The following is a 16,865-nucleotide window of genomic DNA, read 5'->3' on the forward strand; positions in this document are numbered from 1 at the left end:
AAATCATAATTACCGAATAAATTAATAAATTCCTTGTCTAACGAAGTGAATGACTGCCAGTGAGATGGCTTTGTGAGTCAAGACACTACTGTTAGTCATGACAATCTGAGGACAATACCACAGGCACACATTGTGAAAAAAGAGAACTCACTCTCTGAGGCTTCCCTTTGACCTCCACACTGGAGCTGTGATTCATATAGGTGAAGAAGGACACGAATACACACACTGAATGCATGAAGGAATGAATGAGTGAATGAATGATAGAAATTTTTAAAAATTAAAAACAGATTAATAACAAATTTTCTAAAGCCATACACTCAGCAAACTAAATAGCTTAATCTGTGTGAAATTCTTGTCAGAAATGGTGATATGATATCTTACCAGAAATATCTCTACAAAATTGCCATGCAATTAAACCAAAATCATTTGTTGAAAAAGTCCAACTTGTTAAACACATAGCATATATTTTCTAGTCTGTGCAATTTCCTTAAGTACTCTCTTGGGCATTTTGGTATTTAAATAATATTTCTTTCATTATATCTTATAGGCTTGAATAATTTGGCCATAATATAAATGATGAATGAATCCAAAAGGAGAATGTTTGTGTCTGTCTTGTATGAATGTTATGTATATGGAGCTCTTCTCAGGCCATGATAAAAATTTCCCCAAAGAATAGAGAGACATCCTACTGAAGTTACTTGAAAAGTCAAAGTGGCAGTACTCCATCAGGAAGAGGCTCCAAACACGGATATACAGTATGATCAGTACAGCATGAAGGGTAGATCCACAGCCTCCCCATACAGGCATATGTCTTCTCAGCTTTCAGAAAAATCTCTTGATTGCTTGCCAGTCTTTTCCTCATGGTCTGCGAGGAGCAGAACAAATAATGATAAATACCCATGACAGATGCCTAAGCCGTCTCTGCCTAAGATCTCTACAGCCATGTAAAGAGCATAAATCTATACTCCATAAACATCCTGGCTTAGCTTCTGCCCCATGAGCCCGCTGGCTTATCGACATTATGAACTTGTCTTCTCTGCCTAGAAAATGACAGAATTAAAGGATGGGGACGTGAGCATTGTAGTTTATCACCTTGATTAACCTTGAATATTCTAGTGATGTAAATATTTTGCGACTTTTGCTTTAACTAGGGAAAATGGAGAAAGAGGCCATGATAGTGTACTTATATACATTATTCCATTGGGCTTTCTTTATTGCTTTTGAATGAAGAATTGAGTTTGACACTGGTTTCCTCATTTCATTCTGGCAATTATATAGTCAGGAATGGCTGGGTCAGTTGATTCTGACTCTCTCTCTCTCTCTCTCTTTCTGAGTCTCTCTCTTTCTCTCTCTCTCTCTCTCTCTCTCTCTCTCTCTCTGTGTGTGTGTGTGTGTGTGTGTGTGTGTGTGTGAGAGAGAGAGAGAGAGAGAGAGAGAGAGAGAGAGAGAGAGAGAGAGAGAGATATTTGAGCACCAAATTCAAGCCATTAGACTTCTATAGCCATCTCTTTTACCTTCCTTTTTATCTTAGAGTTTGAGACAAAATCTCAACCTGCTGTGTAGTTGAGGATGTCCTTGAATTGCTGATCTTCTTGTGTCTGCCTTATTAGTTCTGAGATTACAGGTTTACACCACCATGTTTGGTTTTTCAAACTTGTGTCATAGTCAAGCACGCTACCAACTAAAACATATCCCCAACTGGAAGATGACTTAACAAACTAATTTTAGAAATTCAGTTGCAGTAGAGTGTGCAACCTAAGAATAAAATAAAATAATCATTTAGTGAGCAATATTTTTTATATTTTTAAAGAATTGTTTATTTTTTATTATTATGTAAGTATGAATTATGCATGCATGACCTCAAGTATATTTCTTGAATCATTTTCTTCCCTTCTCCAAAGTATCTGAGATGTGCTCAGGGAAATACATTTTCCCATGAGTCATCTCTCTACCCTGCAATATTCTAAATTACTTGAACCATTTGTAGACTCTCCAATAATAAATGTGTTGTCTTTAGGACAGTCTCAGGAAGGGTTTGCATACCCCCAATTTAGGCATGTGATAGGATTGTATTTCTTTTTTTTAATTTTTTATATTTATTTTTAATTTATGTATATGAGTATATTATCTCCAGGCATTCCAGAAGAGGCCATCAGATCTCATTACAGATGGTTATGAGCCCCATGAGGTTGCTGGAAATTGAATTCAGTACTTCTGAAAGAGGAGACAGACAGTGCTTTTAAGCACTGAACCATCTCTACAGCCACAGGATTGTATTTCTTTATTCTCCTTGTTGTTTGTGAGCTCCACAGGACTTACAAGGGCCAAGTGGGCACAGATTGAATACCAGTGCTAAAAGAAACCACTTTCAGTGTTTCTCTTGGAGAATGTATTCCTTTACATTTCAGTTTGTATAAACAGCAAAGCCAGAATCTTAGGTGCTCTTCTTTTATATATTTCTAGTAAACACATATACAGACCTGAATGATAGCCCATCTGCCAAGATAATCTTCTCCATTACCTGTCACTGGATTTGGAGATTCCATGATTTGAATGGTGGTTTAGTTCTTTCTATGTAAAGCTCTATTTTTAAAGTAAAATCTATTCAGACTAGGAGAGGAATTGGGGCACATCCCATGGTAGTTGTACATTGGGGTTTAATGTCTGAACACCCAGAAGCAAACAGTTATGATTGAACTTCTATTTACTTTGGAGGGAAAGGAGAATTATTGTAGTATGTTGGGATACATAAAAAAACCTGGAAGGTGATTTATAAAGCATTTGATTTACAAATAGCTATAAATGTCAACCACCAGTGGGCTGAGAAGATGGCTCTGTGGTTAAAGCACTTGTTTTGTAATCAAACCTGAAGGCCTGAGTTAGGATCTTCAATGTCATGTAAAACTGTGTCTAAAACCATGATCATTTGTAGACCAGATAGAGGGCAATAGATTGAGGACAAGTAGATATTTCAAGCTCACTGATCAGCTGAACTGATCATCTTCAGGCTCAGTGAGAGTCAGTCTTAAAAAGTAAGATAGGTGGTAATCAAGGAAAACACCTGATGTTACCTTCTTTCCTTTACCTACACAAGTACACATACAGATGGAAGGGCACCTATACATAATCTGTGCACCTCCACATGAACATACCCCCCACAAATACATACACACATACACTGTCCATAAACGTACAAATCAACAATAGATGACATAGACAGAAAAAAAATCAGGAAATAAGAGGGTGGCATAGGAATAAAGAGAGTTGAATATTTTAGGGTGCCATTCACTATATAAAGTAGAAACATATCTTTTAACAATGGCCTCAACATGGCAGTCATAATGACTTGCAAACTCTAAGTTTAAGTGTAAGTAATGGGCCCAGAGAAATCTAGAGGATCTTCATAGAGGAAAGGGGTCACTCTGCTTGCATCTTAAAGAAGAGAAAAGGTGATACAGAGAGCCAACTGGAAGAAGGAAAACATTGAATCTTTGACATGGCTCTGCAAATAAAAATGTTTGCTACCAAGCCTGATGACCCAAGTTGCATTCCCTGGGATTGATATAGTGAAAGGAAAGAACTGACTCCTGAAAGTTGCCTTGTGACTTACACACACACACACACACACACACACACACACACACACACACACACACACACACCATGTCATGTGTATATACACCTAATCATCAAAATAAATTTAAGAAGTATTTTTAAAGAATGAAAATGTGTAAGTTAGAAAACAAAAATCGCCATAAAATAGCAACAACTGGAATTAAGTATGTGCTACATATGTTCCTTAAAGTACATGTTTTATATCCAAACAAGACAAATGAGATTAAAGATTCACCTGAAGATAAGTTGCACCATTGTAATTGAACATTGAACCTTACATTTCATGTGTGACATGTCCCTCTGACAGACATAAGGTATTGTTGGTGAGAACACCCTAGAGGTAAGGAACAGGAGGTGGCATGAGCTCAGCTGATAGGAGAATTTCAAATGTCATTCTTAAGAGTAATTCAGTGAGTACATGTGGGGGGGCAGAGAGTTGGAAAGATGGGAGGAGCACATGACACGATACATGAAGTTGGGAGAAAGATGTTAGGTTATGTTGGGGGCTGAAGGATTGGTAGTGAGCAGTGAGGGGTTGATATAACCAAGACACTATATAAACATTTATGAATGTCCAAAGAATAAATAAATGCATTTAATTGGCAAAATCAAAAGTCTGTTTATAGAATCTTTATACACATTATCCATTCTACAAGGTCATGTTATAAATTTAAACAGTTTTGCACATCTATATGTTGTACATTGAGGGTGTTATGTGCTTATTGACAGAGGCTGAGCACTTTGCCAGTATTAGAACCAACTTCTCTGGATTCTAATACAGACTGAAGACCAGCAGCTATCTAGGAAAACTTGGAGAAACCAGCATCCAAGTAGAAAGACTGAGACAGTCTCATTGGCTAAAAAATCTGTTGGATTCTTGTCCTTCAGTCAAGAGGCATTCACTTTTGGGCTAGTTGGATCACAAGTGCAAACCATTATAAAACAAATCCTCTTTTAATTTAATATTTATATTCATTCTATCAGCTCTGTTCCTTTACAGAACCTGTTCCTTTACAGAACTATCATATGAAAGAAGCTGTGTTCTGAGGTAAAAAAACACACAAAGTTTTTCTTCTTGACTAAGATGCAGTCAGTATGCACTGATGTAAAGATGATTTCATTAAAATACATTAAAATGGGCTTCCCACCCTCATCTATAATATTCCCTTTTCCATCTCAAATGTTTCTGGCAGTTAGATTCATCTGCTTCTTGATTCAATAGAAAGAATAAATATCCAAACCCTATTATAGAAAAGAGGCTATAACATACATTCCTCTTTCATAGTTGTTCATTTTTTCTGATCTTAAATATAGATATATGGTATTAGGCAACAGAATAGAGTGATACATGTAAAAAAAATCTCATATTAATATGCTGCGCACAGCCTCGTTTGAATTTCTCAGAAGAGGATCAGAAGATTATTTTAAAATCCTGTTATGGAGAGATCCAAGATGGTGGAGAGCAGTGTGGACCATGTTTGGAAGCTTCAGTGAACAATTCAGGGAATTGCACAGATTTCTGAGCCAGGAACACCAAGGTCCCCACACCACGGCAGCATGAGTGCTCCACGGTTCGGAGGGACCAGGGTGCGGAGGACCTGCTTGTGCCTTCACACAGGATCAGAGCAGCAGCGGTAGAGACAGCAGTGTCACCAGCAGCACCAGTGGCACCAGGGGCAACAGCAGTGGTGGCTGAGGTTTGCAGCTCAGAGCCTTCCGTGGAGGCAATTGGTGTGGTAGACGGTAGGAGTTGCTGCAGGAGATGGGAGTCTGGACAGAATTTGGGTCACGTGGTGCCTTGAGATTTAAAGTGGACTCGGCAGAGCAGTTCAGCCCCAGAGTCCCGGATTTGTTCAGTGCGCTGTGCCATGGAGGCACTGGCTCAGCTGAGCAAGCAATTCTGCCCAAGCCACTACCTCAGCGCAGCCACAAATCCCCTGCTGTGACACAGGCTGAGCAGAGCGCTAAGTTCCACCTTAGGCACCAGCTCAGCACAGCCGGAGTCCTCCTGCTGTGATGCAAGATGGGCAGAGTACTCATTTCCACCCTAGACACCAGCTCAGCACAGCCACAGTTCTCCTGCTGTGACGCAGGCTGGGCAGAGCACTCAGTTCCACCATAGGCACCAGCTCGGCACAGCCACAGTTCTCCTGCTGTGATGCAAGCTGGGTGGAGCACTCAGGTCCACTATAGGCACTTGGTCAGCCCAGACGCAGTTCCCCTACTGTGACACAGACTTGGCGGAGTGCTGAGTTCCAAGGAAGGTGCTTGCTCAGCACAGCCGCAGTTCTCCTGCTGTGACACAGGCTGGGCAGAGTGCTCAGTCCCAACCTAGGCACCAGCTCAGCACAGCCACAGTTCTCCTGCTGTTACACACGCTGGGTGGAGCGCTCAGTTCCACCAGAGGCGCCAGCTCAGAACAGCCACAGTTCTCCTGCGGTGGCAGAAGTTTCAGGCCCGGAGAATCTACCTGAGCTTGACGCGTGGTTCCTGCCCAGTATCCCTGGCTGAACTTGGCAGGGCACCAGAAAGGCTGTGGATACCTTGGCCTGATCCAACGCTCATTCAAAGACCCAGAACAATTGCAGGACCCACAGCAAAGGGGAGCTGAGGATCACTGGCTGTGAGAGCCCAAAATGACAGGATTAACCTGCCATCCACACCAGTGAAGTATCAGAGCTTCCAGCCTACGGAAATCGTGAGAAAACAAGTGAATCTATCATCAGACTCCCTCCACCCAACTCTGGAAGTTACCAAAAAAAAACAGAGATGACAAGATGTCTAAAGAACAGCATAAAAGCATACGCAAAAACCCCAAAACAACATGGCATCTCCCGTTTCCAGCTATCCCAAAGAAGACAACCGAGAGAACACAAATTCAACGGAAACACAAGAAAATGACCTCAAATCCTTGGTAATGAGGATGATAATGGAGGAAACAAATAAAATTCGAAATCACATTGCAGGAAGATGCAGCCAAACAGGTGTGAGACATAAAAGAAACACATAGAATGGAACTGGAAAATTTTCAGGAAAATGTAAACAACCAGATGAAAGAAATAAATAAAACGGTTCAAGATCTGAAGACCTATAAAGCGACAATGGAAGAAACTGAGGAATACACAAAAAAATCATATGAAAGAAATAAAAATATCTGTTCAAGATATGAAGAGGAAAATGGATTCAATGATAAACACACAGACAGAAGAAGAACGAGAATGTGAGACCTCAAAGAAGAAGGTGAATGACACAGTGCTGAGCTTTTCTAACAGAATCCAAGAGATGGAAGAATGAATCTCAGGTCTAGAAGGTACAATCAAAGATCTTGAAGAAACCATTAAAGATAATGTCAAATCTGGAAAACTCCTGACACAAAACATCCAAGAAATTAAAGACACTGTGAAAAGAGAAATCTGAGGATTATAGGCATTGAAGAAAGAGAAGATATCAGGCTCCAAGGCCCAGAAACTATTCTCAACAAAATCATAGAAGAAAATTTCCCCAATCTAAAGAAAGAGATGCCTATAAACATACAAGAGGCATACAGAACACCAAATAGAATTGACAGAAAAGAAAAACTGCCTGTCACATAATAATCAAAACACAAAACATACAGAACAAAGAAAAAATATTAAAAGCTGCAAGGGAAAAGGGCCAAATAACATTTAATGGCAAACATAACAGAATTACTCCTGATTTCTCAGCAGAGACCATAAAAGCCAGAAGGGCCTGCACAGAGATCCTGCAAACCCTAAGAGACCACAGATGCCAGGCCAGACTACTTTACCCAGCAAAACTATCAATAAGCATTGATGGAGAAAACAAGATATTCCATGACAAAACCAAATTCAAACAATACCTATCCACAAATCCAGCTTTACAGAAGATACTAGAAGGAAAACTCCATCCCAAAGGGTCAAGCTACAACCAAAACTACTCAGAACATAGAAAACTATACCATGGCGAAAACACAACTACACAAACGCTCGACTGGAACCAAAATCAATATTAAGACTCTTAACAGTCACTGGTCATTAATATCTCTCAACATCAATGGTCTCAAATCTCCAATAAAAAGACACAGACTAACTGAATGGGTGCATAAACAGGATCCCACATTCTTCTGCATTCAAGAAACACATCTCACCCATAATGATAGGCATTACCTCAGGATAAAAGGTTGGAAAAAACTATTCCAAGCAAATGGTCAAAGATGCAAGCAGGCATAGCCATTTTAATATTGAACAAAATAGACTTTCAACCAAAATTAATCACAAGGGATGAGTACAGACACTTCATACTCATCAAAGGTTAAGTCAACCAAGATGACATCACAATTCTGAACATCTATGCTCCCAGTACAAGGGCACCCACATTTGTAAAAGATCTGCTAAAAAGGCTTAAACCACACATCGATCCCCACACAATAATAGTGGGAGACTTCAACACCCCACTCTCTCTGAAGGAGAAGTCATTGAAACAGAAACTAAGCCGAGAAATAACATCATTAACCAATGCCATGGGTCAAATGGATCTAACAGATATCTATAGAACCTTTCACCAAACAAGAAAGAATATACCTTGTTCTCTGCACCCCATGGAACCTTCTCCAAAATTGATGATATCCCAGGTCACAGGGCAGGCCTCAACAGATATAGGAAGATTGAAATAATTCCTTGTATCCTATCAGATCACCATGGGCTTAGGCTGCAATTCAACAACAACAGAAATAACAAAAAGCCTACATGTATGTGGAAACTAAACAATTCTCTGCGAAATGACACCTGGGTCTAGGAAGAAATAAAGAAAGAAATCAAGGAATTTCTGAAATTCAATGAAAATGAAGGAACAACATACCCTATTTGTGGAATACATTGAAAGCAGTGCTAAGAGGAAAATTCATAGCACTAAGTGCCTTTAAAAATAAATTGGAAACACTGCACAGAAGCATCTCAATGACACAACTGGAAGCCCTAGAGAAAAAAGAAGCAGAAAAACCCAAAAGGAGTACACATCTGGAAATAATCAAACTCAGGGCTGACACTAACAAATTAGAAATTAAATAAACAGTCCAAAGAATCATCAAATCAAGAGCTGGTTCTTTGAGAAAATCAACAAGATAGACAGACCGTTAGCCAAACTAACTAAAAGGCAGAGAAACAGTATTGAAATCAACAAAATCAGAAATGAAAAAGAAGACATAAGAACAGACACTAAAGAAATACAAAGAATCATAAGATCCTACTTCCAGGACAAAATTTAAAAATCTAAGGAAAATGGACGATTTTCTTGATCAATTTCACTTGCCAAAGTTGAGTGAAGAACAGATAAACAAGCTAAATAGTCCCATTTCTCCTACAGAAATAGAAGCAAACATTGATAGTCTCCCAACCAAAAAAAAGTCCAGGGCCAGATGGTTTCAGTGGAGAATTATACCAGACTTACAAGGGTGAGCTAATACCGATATACTCTTCAAGCTACTCCAAAAGATAGAAATGGATAAAACATTACCATATTCATTCTATGAGGCCATAGTCTCATTGATACCTAAACCTCACAAAGACTCAATAAAGAAAGAGAATTTCAGACTAATTTCTCTTATGAACATCGATGCAAAAATACTAAATAAAATACTTGCAAAACGAATACAAGAACACATCAAAGATATCATTCATCATGACTAAGTAGGCTTCATTCCATGCATGCAGGGATGGTTTAATATAAGAAAATCCATCAATGCAATCCACTATATAAACAAACTGAAAATAACACACCACATGATCATCTCTTTAGATGCAGAGAGAGTATTTGATAAAATCCAACATCTATTCATGTTTAAAGTTTTAGAGAGATCAGGAATACAAGGCACTTTCCTCAACATAATAAAGGCTATATATAACAAGCCAATAGCCAAAATCAAAGTAAATGGTGAGATACTTAAGGAAATTCCTTTAAAATCAGGAACAAGGCAAGGCTGCCCACTCTCTCCATATCACTTCAATATAGTGCTCAAAGTTCTAGCCAGAGCAATAAGAAGACAAAAGGAGATCAAGGGGATCCAAATGGGAAAGGAGGAAGTCAAATTATCCCTATTTGCAGATGATATGATAGTGTACATAAGTGACCCTCAAAATTCCACCAGAGAACTCCTACAGCTGATAAACACCTTCAGCAAATTGGCTGGGTACAAAATTAACTCAAAAAAGTCTGTAGCCTTCCTATACACAAATGACAAGCTTGCAGAGGAAGAAATTAGGAAAGGCACAGCCTTCACAATAGCCACAAGCAATATAAAATATTTAGGAGTTACTCTAACTAAGCAAGTGTAGGACTTGTTTGAAAAAATTTCAAAACTCTGAAGAAAGAGATTGAAGATGACATGAGAAGATGGAATGATATTCCTTGCTCACGGATCGGGAGAATTAACATAGTAAAAATGGCCATCCTACCAAAAGCAATCTACAAATTCAATGCAATCCCTATCAAAATATCTACATAATTTTTTAAAGACATTGAAAGTTCAATTCTGAACTTCATATGGAAAAACAAAAAACCCAGAATAGCTAAAACAATCTTGTGCAATAAAAGGTGCTCCGGAGGAATCTCCATACCTGATCTCAAACTGTACTATAAAGCAATAGTAATTAAAACAGCATGGTACTGGCACAGTAACAGGCTGGTGGATCAGTGGAATCGAATCGAGGACCCAGATATAAATCCACACATATTTGCTCACTTGATTTTCGACAAAGAAGCCAAATCCATTCGATGGAAAAAGGATAGCTTCTTCAACAAATGGTGCTGGTCTAACTGGATGTCTATGTGTAAAAAAATGCAACTGGACCCATATTTGTCACCTTGGACAAACCTCATATCCAGGTGGATTAAAAACCTCAACATAAAACCAGAGACACTAAGTCACTTAGAAGAAAAAGTGGGGAAGAGCCTGGAACATATTGGCACAGGAGACAACTTCCTGAACAGAACACCAACAGCCCAGACTTTAATGTCAATAATTAATAAATGGGACCTCATGAGGCTGAGAAACTTCAGTAAAGCAAGAGACACTGTAAAGAGAACAATGCGACAGCCTACAAACTGAGAAAAGATCTTCACCAACCCTACATCTAACAAAGATCTAATACCACAAATATATAAAGAACTCAAGAAATTAAATACCACCAAACCAAATAACCCAATTGAGAAATGGGGCTTGGAACTAAACAGAGAATTCTCAAGAGCAATATCATATGGCTGAGAAACACTTAAAGAAATGATCAACCTTCTTAGTCATCAGGGAAATGCAAATCAAAACTACTCTGAAATTCCATCCTACACCCATCAGAATGGCTAAGATCAAAAATTCAAAAGACACCACATGCTGGCGAGGATGTGGGGAGAAAGGAACACTCCTTCATTGTTGGTGGGAATGCAAACTAGTATAGCCACTTTGGAAATCTATTCGGTTCTATCTCAGAAAAATGGGAATAGGGCTTCCTCAAGACCCAGCTATTCCACTCCTTGGAATATACCCAGAAGATGCTCCAGCACACAACAAGAAAATTTTCTCAACCGTGTTCATAGCAGCCTTATTCATAATAGCCAGAACATGGAAACAGCCTAAGTGTCCCTCAATAGAAGAATGGATAAAGAAACTGTGGTACATATACACTATGGAATACTATTCAGCTATTAAAAACAAGGAATTCCTGAAATTTGTGGATAAATGGATTGAGCTAAAATGATCAAATAAGTGAGTTAACTCAGAAGCAGAAAGACTCAAATCGTATATACTCACTTGTATGTGCATATTAGCCCAAGGGGCATGTCCCATGAAAGCCTTCACTCACCAGTAAGCTGAGACAGAGGGGAGGACATTCTATTGGGACTCTAGATGAGAGAATCATGGGAGAATGGCAAAGTAGAAGGACCCAGAGGGTCCTAGAAGCCTACAAGTAGAACATTATGATAGGCAGATTTGGGCACAGGGGTCCCGCTCAAACTAAGGCACCAGCCAAGGACAATACAGGTGGTAAACCTTAAGCCCCTACCCAGATCTAGCCAATGGTCAGAACATTCTCCACAGTTGAGTGGAGAGTGGGATATGGCTTTCTCATGTACTCTGGTGCCTCACCTTTGACCATGTCCCCTGGACGGGGAGACCTGGTGGCATTCAGAGGAAGGACAGCAGGCTACCTAGAAGAGACTTAATACCCTATGAGCATATACAGGGGAAGGAAATCCCTCTCAGGAACAGTCATAGGGGAAGGGAATAAGGGGAAAATGGGAGGGAGGGAAGAATGAGAGGATACAAGGGATGGGATAACCATTGAGATATAACAAGAATAAATTAATAAAAAAGGAAAAAAATTCTGTTATGCTTTAAATTCTGCAACCTAAAAGCACATATTGTATGATGTTTGTTTTGTTGTTGTTGTTGTTGTTGTTTTGTTTTGTTTTTTTGTTTTTGTAGTAGTTGTTGTTTTCATAGAACTAAAAGTTAGGAAATTCTTCTAGTCTTTCATCTTTTTTGATTATTCTTTAATGCAGTCTCTTCTTACATGTGTATGCATCAGTGTTGTATCCAGATCACAAGACTCCCATAAAAGATCGCCAGACTCAATACCAATGCAATATACATGAGGACATTTAATTGACTTGAGGCAGGCTCTGACCAGTCACCAGCACAGTGGTATTCAGAAAAAGCCTCAATCTCAGAGGTGAGAGTAAATTTATAGGTTCCTATTCCTCCCAGTTCCCCCACGTAGTGGAGTACCAACCTGGCAATCATCTGTTGCTTGAAAAACATAAAAGAGGTCTAATGTCTAAAAGTGACTGGATATAGAAAAAAGGCTCCAAGACAACCCATTGCTTAGCTTTCTTTGTTCTCTTTGTTCATTGCTTTGTCCAGGGAAGTGTCCATTTTATTATTAACCTGTCTCCAGTGGACAGAAATGAAACTGACCGTGAAACTGGATTTCTTATCAACTCTATCTCTGATGGACCCTTTGGGTCAGTCACAAGGCAACACTATCTCTGGTGGGGTTTTTCTTTGCAGCTGGCCAGATTATCTCCTGTAGGCCTTTTTCTTAACTTATCCCTGGTAAACCTGAAATCCAATTTTAGTTCTTCTGGCATTTCATCAGCCTATGCACACTTATTTTTCTGTGCACATTTAAATGTGTGTGTGGGTGTGCACATGCACATGAGGCCACTTGTGAAATCCAAAGTAAATCTTGGGAGTTTTGCTGCCTGTCTTGTCTTCTTAGACAAGGTCACTCACTACCTTAGGATTCAACTATCTGGCTAGAGTTATTCTGCCTCCAGCAAGGATCCTCCAGGCTCTGCCCTCCATCTCTTGGATTCCCAGTTCTCTGTGCTGTGCTTGGCTGTTTTACATGTGTCTGATAGTTGAGAGCAGGTGCTTGTGCCCACAGGGCACATTACCCATATGCCCACAAGCCAGTCCCAGCCCCCTTGCCATCACTAGGTCTAGAGGACAAAAAGACACTCCCCGAAGAGCCTCTCAGAAGCCTTTGTGATGAGAATGTGATTGTTCTTCCCCTTTGTCCCCTTTCTTTTTTGAGTTTATCTTCTTGATTTGCTCCTCATTCCCAGTGGCATCTCAAGAAAAGAAAAAAAAAAACTCACAAAAACCCTAACATCTAACTTATTGAATTTTAGGAACTCAAAATAGTATGCTGAGAAGACTCATAATTATACCTATCTCGCAGGGCATAATGACTTAATTAATATACCTTCATGTGACTTTGCACTGTGGGAAGTGCACAGCTGCACTAGTTGATGGAAATTAAAATGTCATGAAGTGCAGAAGCCTGATCCTTTTGATTGTATGTGTTTTAAATGTTTAATACAGATTTTCTTTTTCCTTTGGTTTAATTTGTGCACAAAGCTGGCCTCCCCCCTCTCATCTGCCTTCAAATGGATAATTCCAGCCCAGGAGGCCAAAGGTATATAATGCTGAAGTTGCAGTGGCAGACATCAATCACAGCTGCCTAGCTCTGGCCAGAGGCTTTTTTCCAATCACACATCTTATTATACTCATCCTGTTTTGCTCAGTTATTCAATTGAAGAGCATTACAGAATGCTTTGGAGGAAGATTTGTATTTTACTCTTTTCATGTAAATAGACATTTAGGGGAAAGATTCTGTTACTTATCAGTTACTAAGAATGTGGGAGTTTATCCAGCCCAACCTTTTAGAAAGTGCAGTTTAGAGCTTCTCTGCTTCCTAGCCTTGAGCAGAGGTTATAGTCAGTGAAGTTTCATGAAACTGACCCACCAGTTCTGAGGGGATGAAAGTTGGATGAACACAGAAGCACAGAGGCTGGACTACTGTGCACTGGGTAGCTCAGGCTACGCTCAAATTCACAATTTTCCTTGCATTGTCTTAAAAATGGGTGAATTCACAGGAATTAACTACTAGAAACATGTTCCTTCTCTTTCTCTTTCAACTGCAGAACTCTAGACAAAGGAAGTAGCCAGAGAGTTGAATGAACAGATTAAAAGTTCCCCATCCCCCCACCCTCCCCACCCCCAACACTCCCCACCCCCCACCTTCTATCCCTGACCCCGGATATGCCTTTTATTTATAGTAAATACCCAAAAAACTGTCTCTGGGACCTGGTAGCTTTCAAGTGTCTTATCTGGAGGGAACCAGGTTTATGACACATTTTCACCAAATGCTTATTTATAACCAGCTGGAACCAGGAGAGAGGCTCTCCTTCCCTGGTCTAGCTCAGAAAAACTAATTTTCAGAAAGGAGTGTGCTCTACTTTTTTTCCAGCAAATTCTCCAAATTTAGTTACTTCACTCATTTACAACCAAGAGAATGATTAAGTAATTATGATACAGCATCACCACAAAGACTTGCCCCTTAAACTATGGGCATAATAGATATTTTATCCATAAGGCTGCTTTTGCTGGGACATTATATCACAACAGAAAGGAAACTAAGACTTTACACATTATTTGGTAATACATAAAGTTTGCAAAAAAAGATATTTTTCTGCTTATTACCAAATCTCTATATTTTGTATTCATGCATTACTCTGAAAAAGAATTTGGTTTTAATACATGTCTAAGTATAAGGTTTTAAACTATATGAACACTAAACAAGATATTTTTTTAAATCCATTTTAGTGCTATAGTGTGCTGGACATATGTAAATAATGAAAGAAAATGTGGTTAATAGTATTAGTTCATGCTGTACCAATGAAAAATCCAATTGGTAACTAATGCATATGAAAAAGATAAGATACTGTGGTTTGATTCTTAATTTAAAAAAGACTAAAGTTGCAGTGGTTAATATTTAAGTGAGCCTTGGAAGGAGAGGATATGATACAGAAGGCCATGTATCTAAGAGTAGTGAAAATTGGACTTGAAGGGTTAAAAACCAAAAAGTGTGCATGGATCTGGGAGCAGCTGGAGGTAGGAGGAATATAGCCAAAAAATATTGTATAAATGTCTCAAAAAGTTAATAACAAATTACAAAATAAAAAAGTCTGTAATGTCTAAGGAGACAAACTAAAATTTGAAGTTTCTCTTAAAGGCTATCACAATATGCTTCATCATACCATCTTGCTTCTGCCACAGCATGACCTGAATTTAAATACTTGATGTGGTGATGAACAAGTCACAGACTCTTCGTAGATATTAAGGTAGTAAACATTTGCTATCTTCTATTTCCATTAGGGGATATGTTAAGCAGTAACAGTGAATAAACATTATATATATATATATATATATATATGCCAATGGATATTTATTTGGGATGGTGACCACTGGTAGATTGTTTATGAACAAATATATGGCACAGTTCCAAGTACATATGGGTGGGACTCATTGAATATATTGGGATATAATAAAAATGAGGACTGTACTTGGAAACAAATGCATTGTGAAGATTCTAGGAGGAGATGCAAAGAGAAAATTGTAGTGGCTGTAATCCTAATACATTATGTACATGTGTGAAATTATCACAGGATAATTTTTAAAAAATATTTCAAAAGCTTTCTCTATATAGTATAAAATAATATATTCAGTCAATAAACATGAGTTAATAACTATAAATTAGTGCAGTTAAAATAAATGTCTTTGCTAAAGAAGTGTAACATTTAATTATGAGAATTCCATACTTAAAATAAAATTTTTATTTCGAAGTCCATATGTGCAATTAAGACAAATTTATTACATTTCCATGATCATTTCTTTGGTGTTAGTGAGTGTGTGTGTGTGTGTGTGTGTGTGTGTGTGTGTGTGTGATGGAACTGGAATTTTGAAGTACTGGCATAATAAAATCTCTGGTCATTCCTCCATTATGAAGGCAACTGACTTTGTTGATATCAAAATGACACTGAAGGTAAGATGGCTCAGGCTAGAAAGTGCTTGCTGAACATGCACAAAGTCAGACATTGCTGTGCCCAAATTTTGAGATAAAAAAAAAAAACAGAAATACTTGAAACCAATGTAAACACAAGAAGAATCTTGAATATTTCAGCTCAAGCTGGACTGAACCCAACACCAAATCTGAGGACCTTATATAAGTCCCTTTCCTCCCAATGTCCCTAATCTATTGGTTGAGTAATATAAAGGGGTCTAATGTCCAAAAGGTTACAGACTAGAAAAAAAGGCACCAAAACCACCCATGGCTTAACTTTCTTTGTTCTCTTCATTCAACACTTTGGCCAGGGAAGTGTCTGTTTTCTTAGTTATCCCATCTCCTGTGGGTCAGGCCAGTTGCTAGGTAACACAATCTCTGATGGGGCTTCTTTCTTGCAGCTGTGAGCTCAAATCTCCTTATTTTTTCAAATCTCCTTTTTCTATCTTTTAAATCTATTTCTTCAAAGAACTTTGTGACCCTTAGATAGGTGCCAAGGCCATATGTGGTTTTGATGTCATATGTGGCATTGAGGCCATTTGTGGCAGCCTTGGTTTTAATGTCCATTTGGGTGGTTGTTTAGGGAATAGTATTGTGTTATGTCAGGAGGGAAGGCACTCCCCAGTTACTCCCTGGGTCCATGTAACTGCTTGTCTCTGATATCAGGGTTTAGTCAATTTTTTAAAAAAATCTTTTATGCCTCTCATCCTCTCAACATGGGGCACACACTTGTAACTATAGTACTGGTTCAGTGAGAGAAAAGATAGTCATTGAGTGTTACTAACCAGCAAGCCTTGCAAAATAGGTGAGCTACGGGTTCATTGAGTGATCTTATCTTTAAAAATAAATACA

The sequence above is a fragment of the Acomys minous genome (assembly GCF_964271855.1).
Source record: "Acomys minous genome assembly, chromosome: 1".
Classification (NCBI taxonomy): Eukaryota; Metazoa; Chordata; class Mammalia; order Rodentia; family Muridae; genus Acomys; species Acomys minous.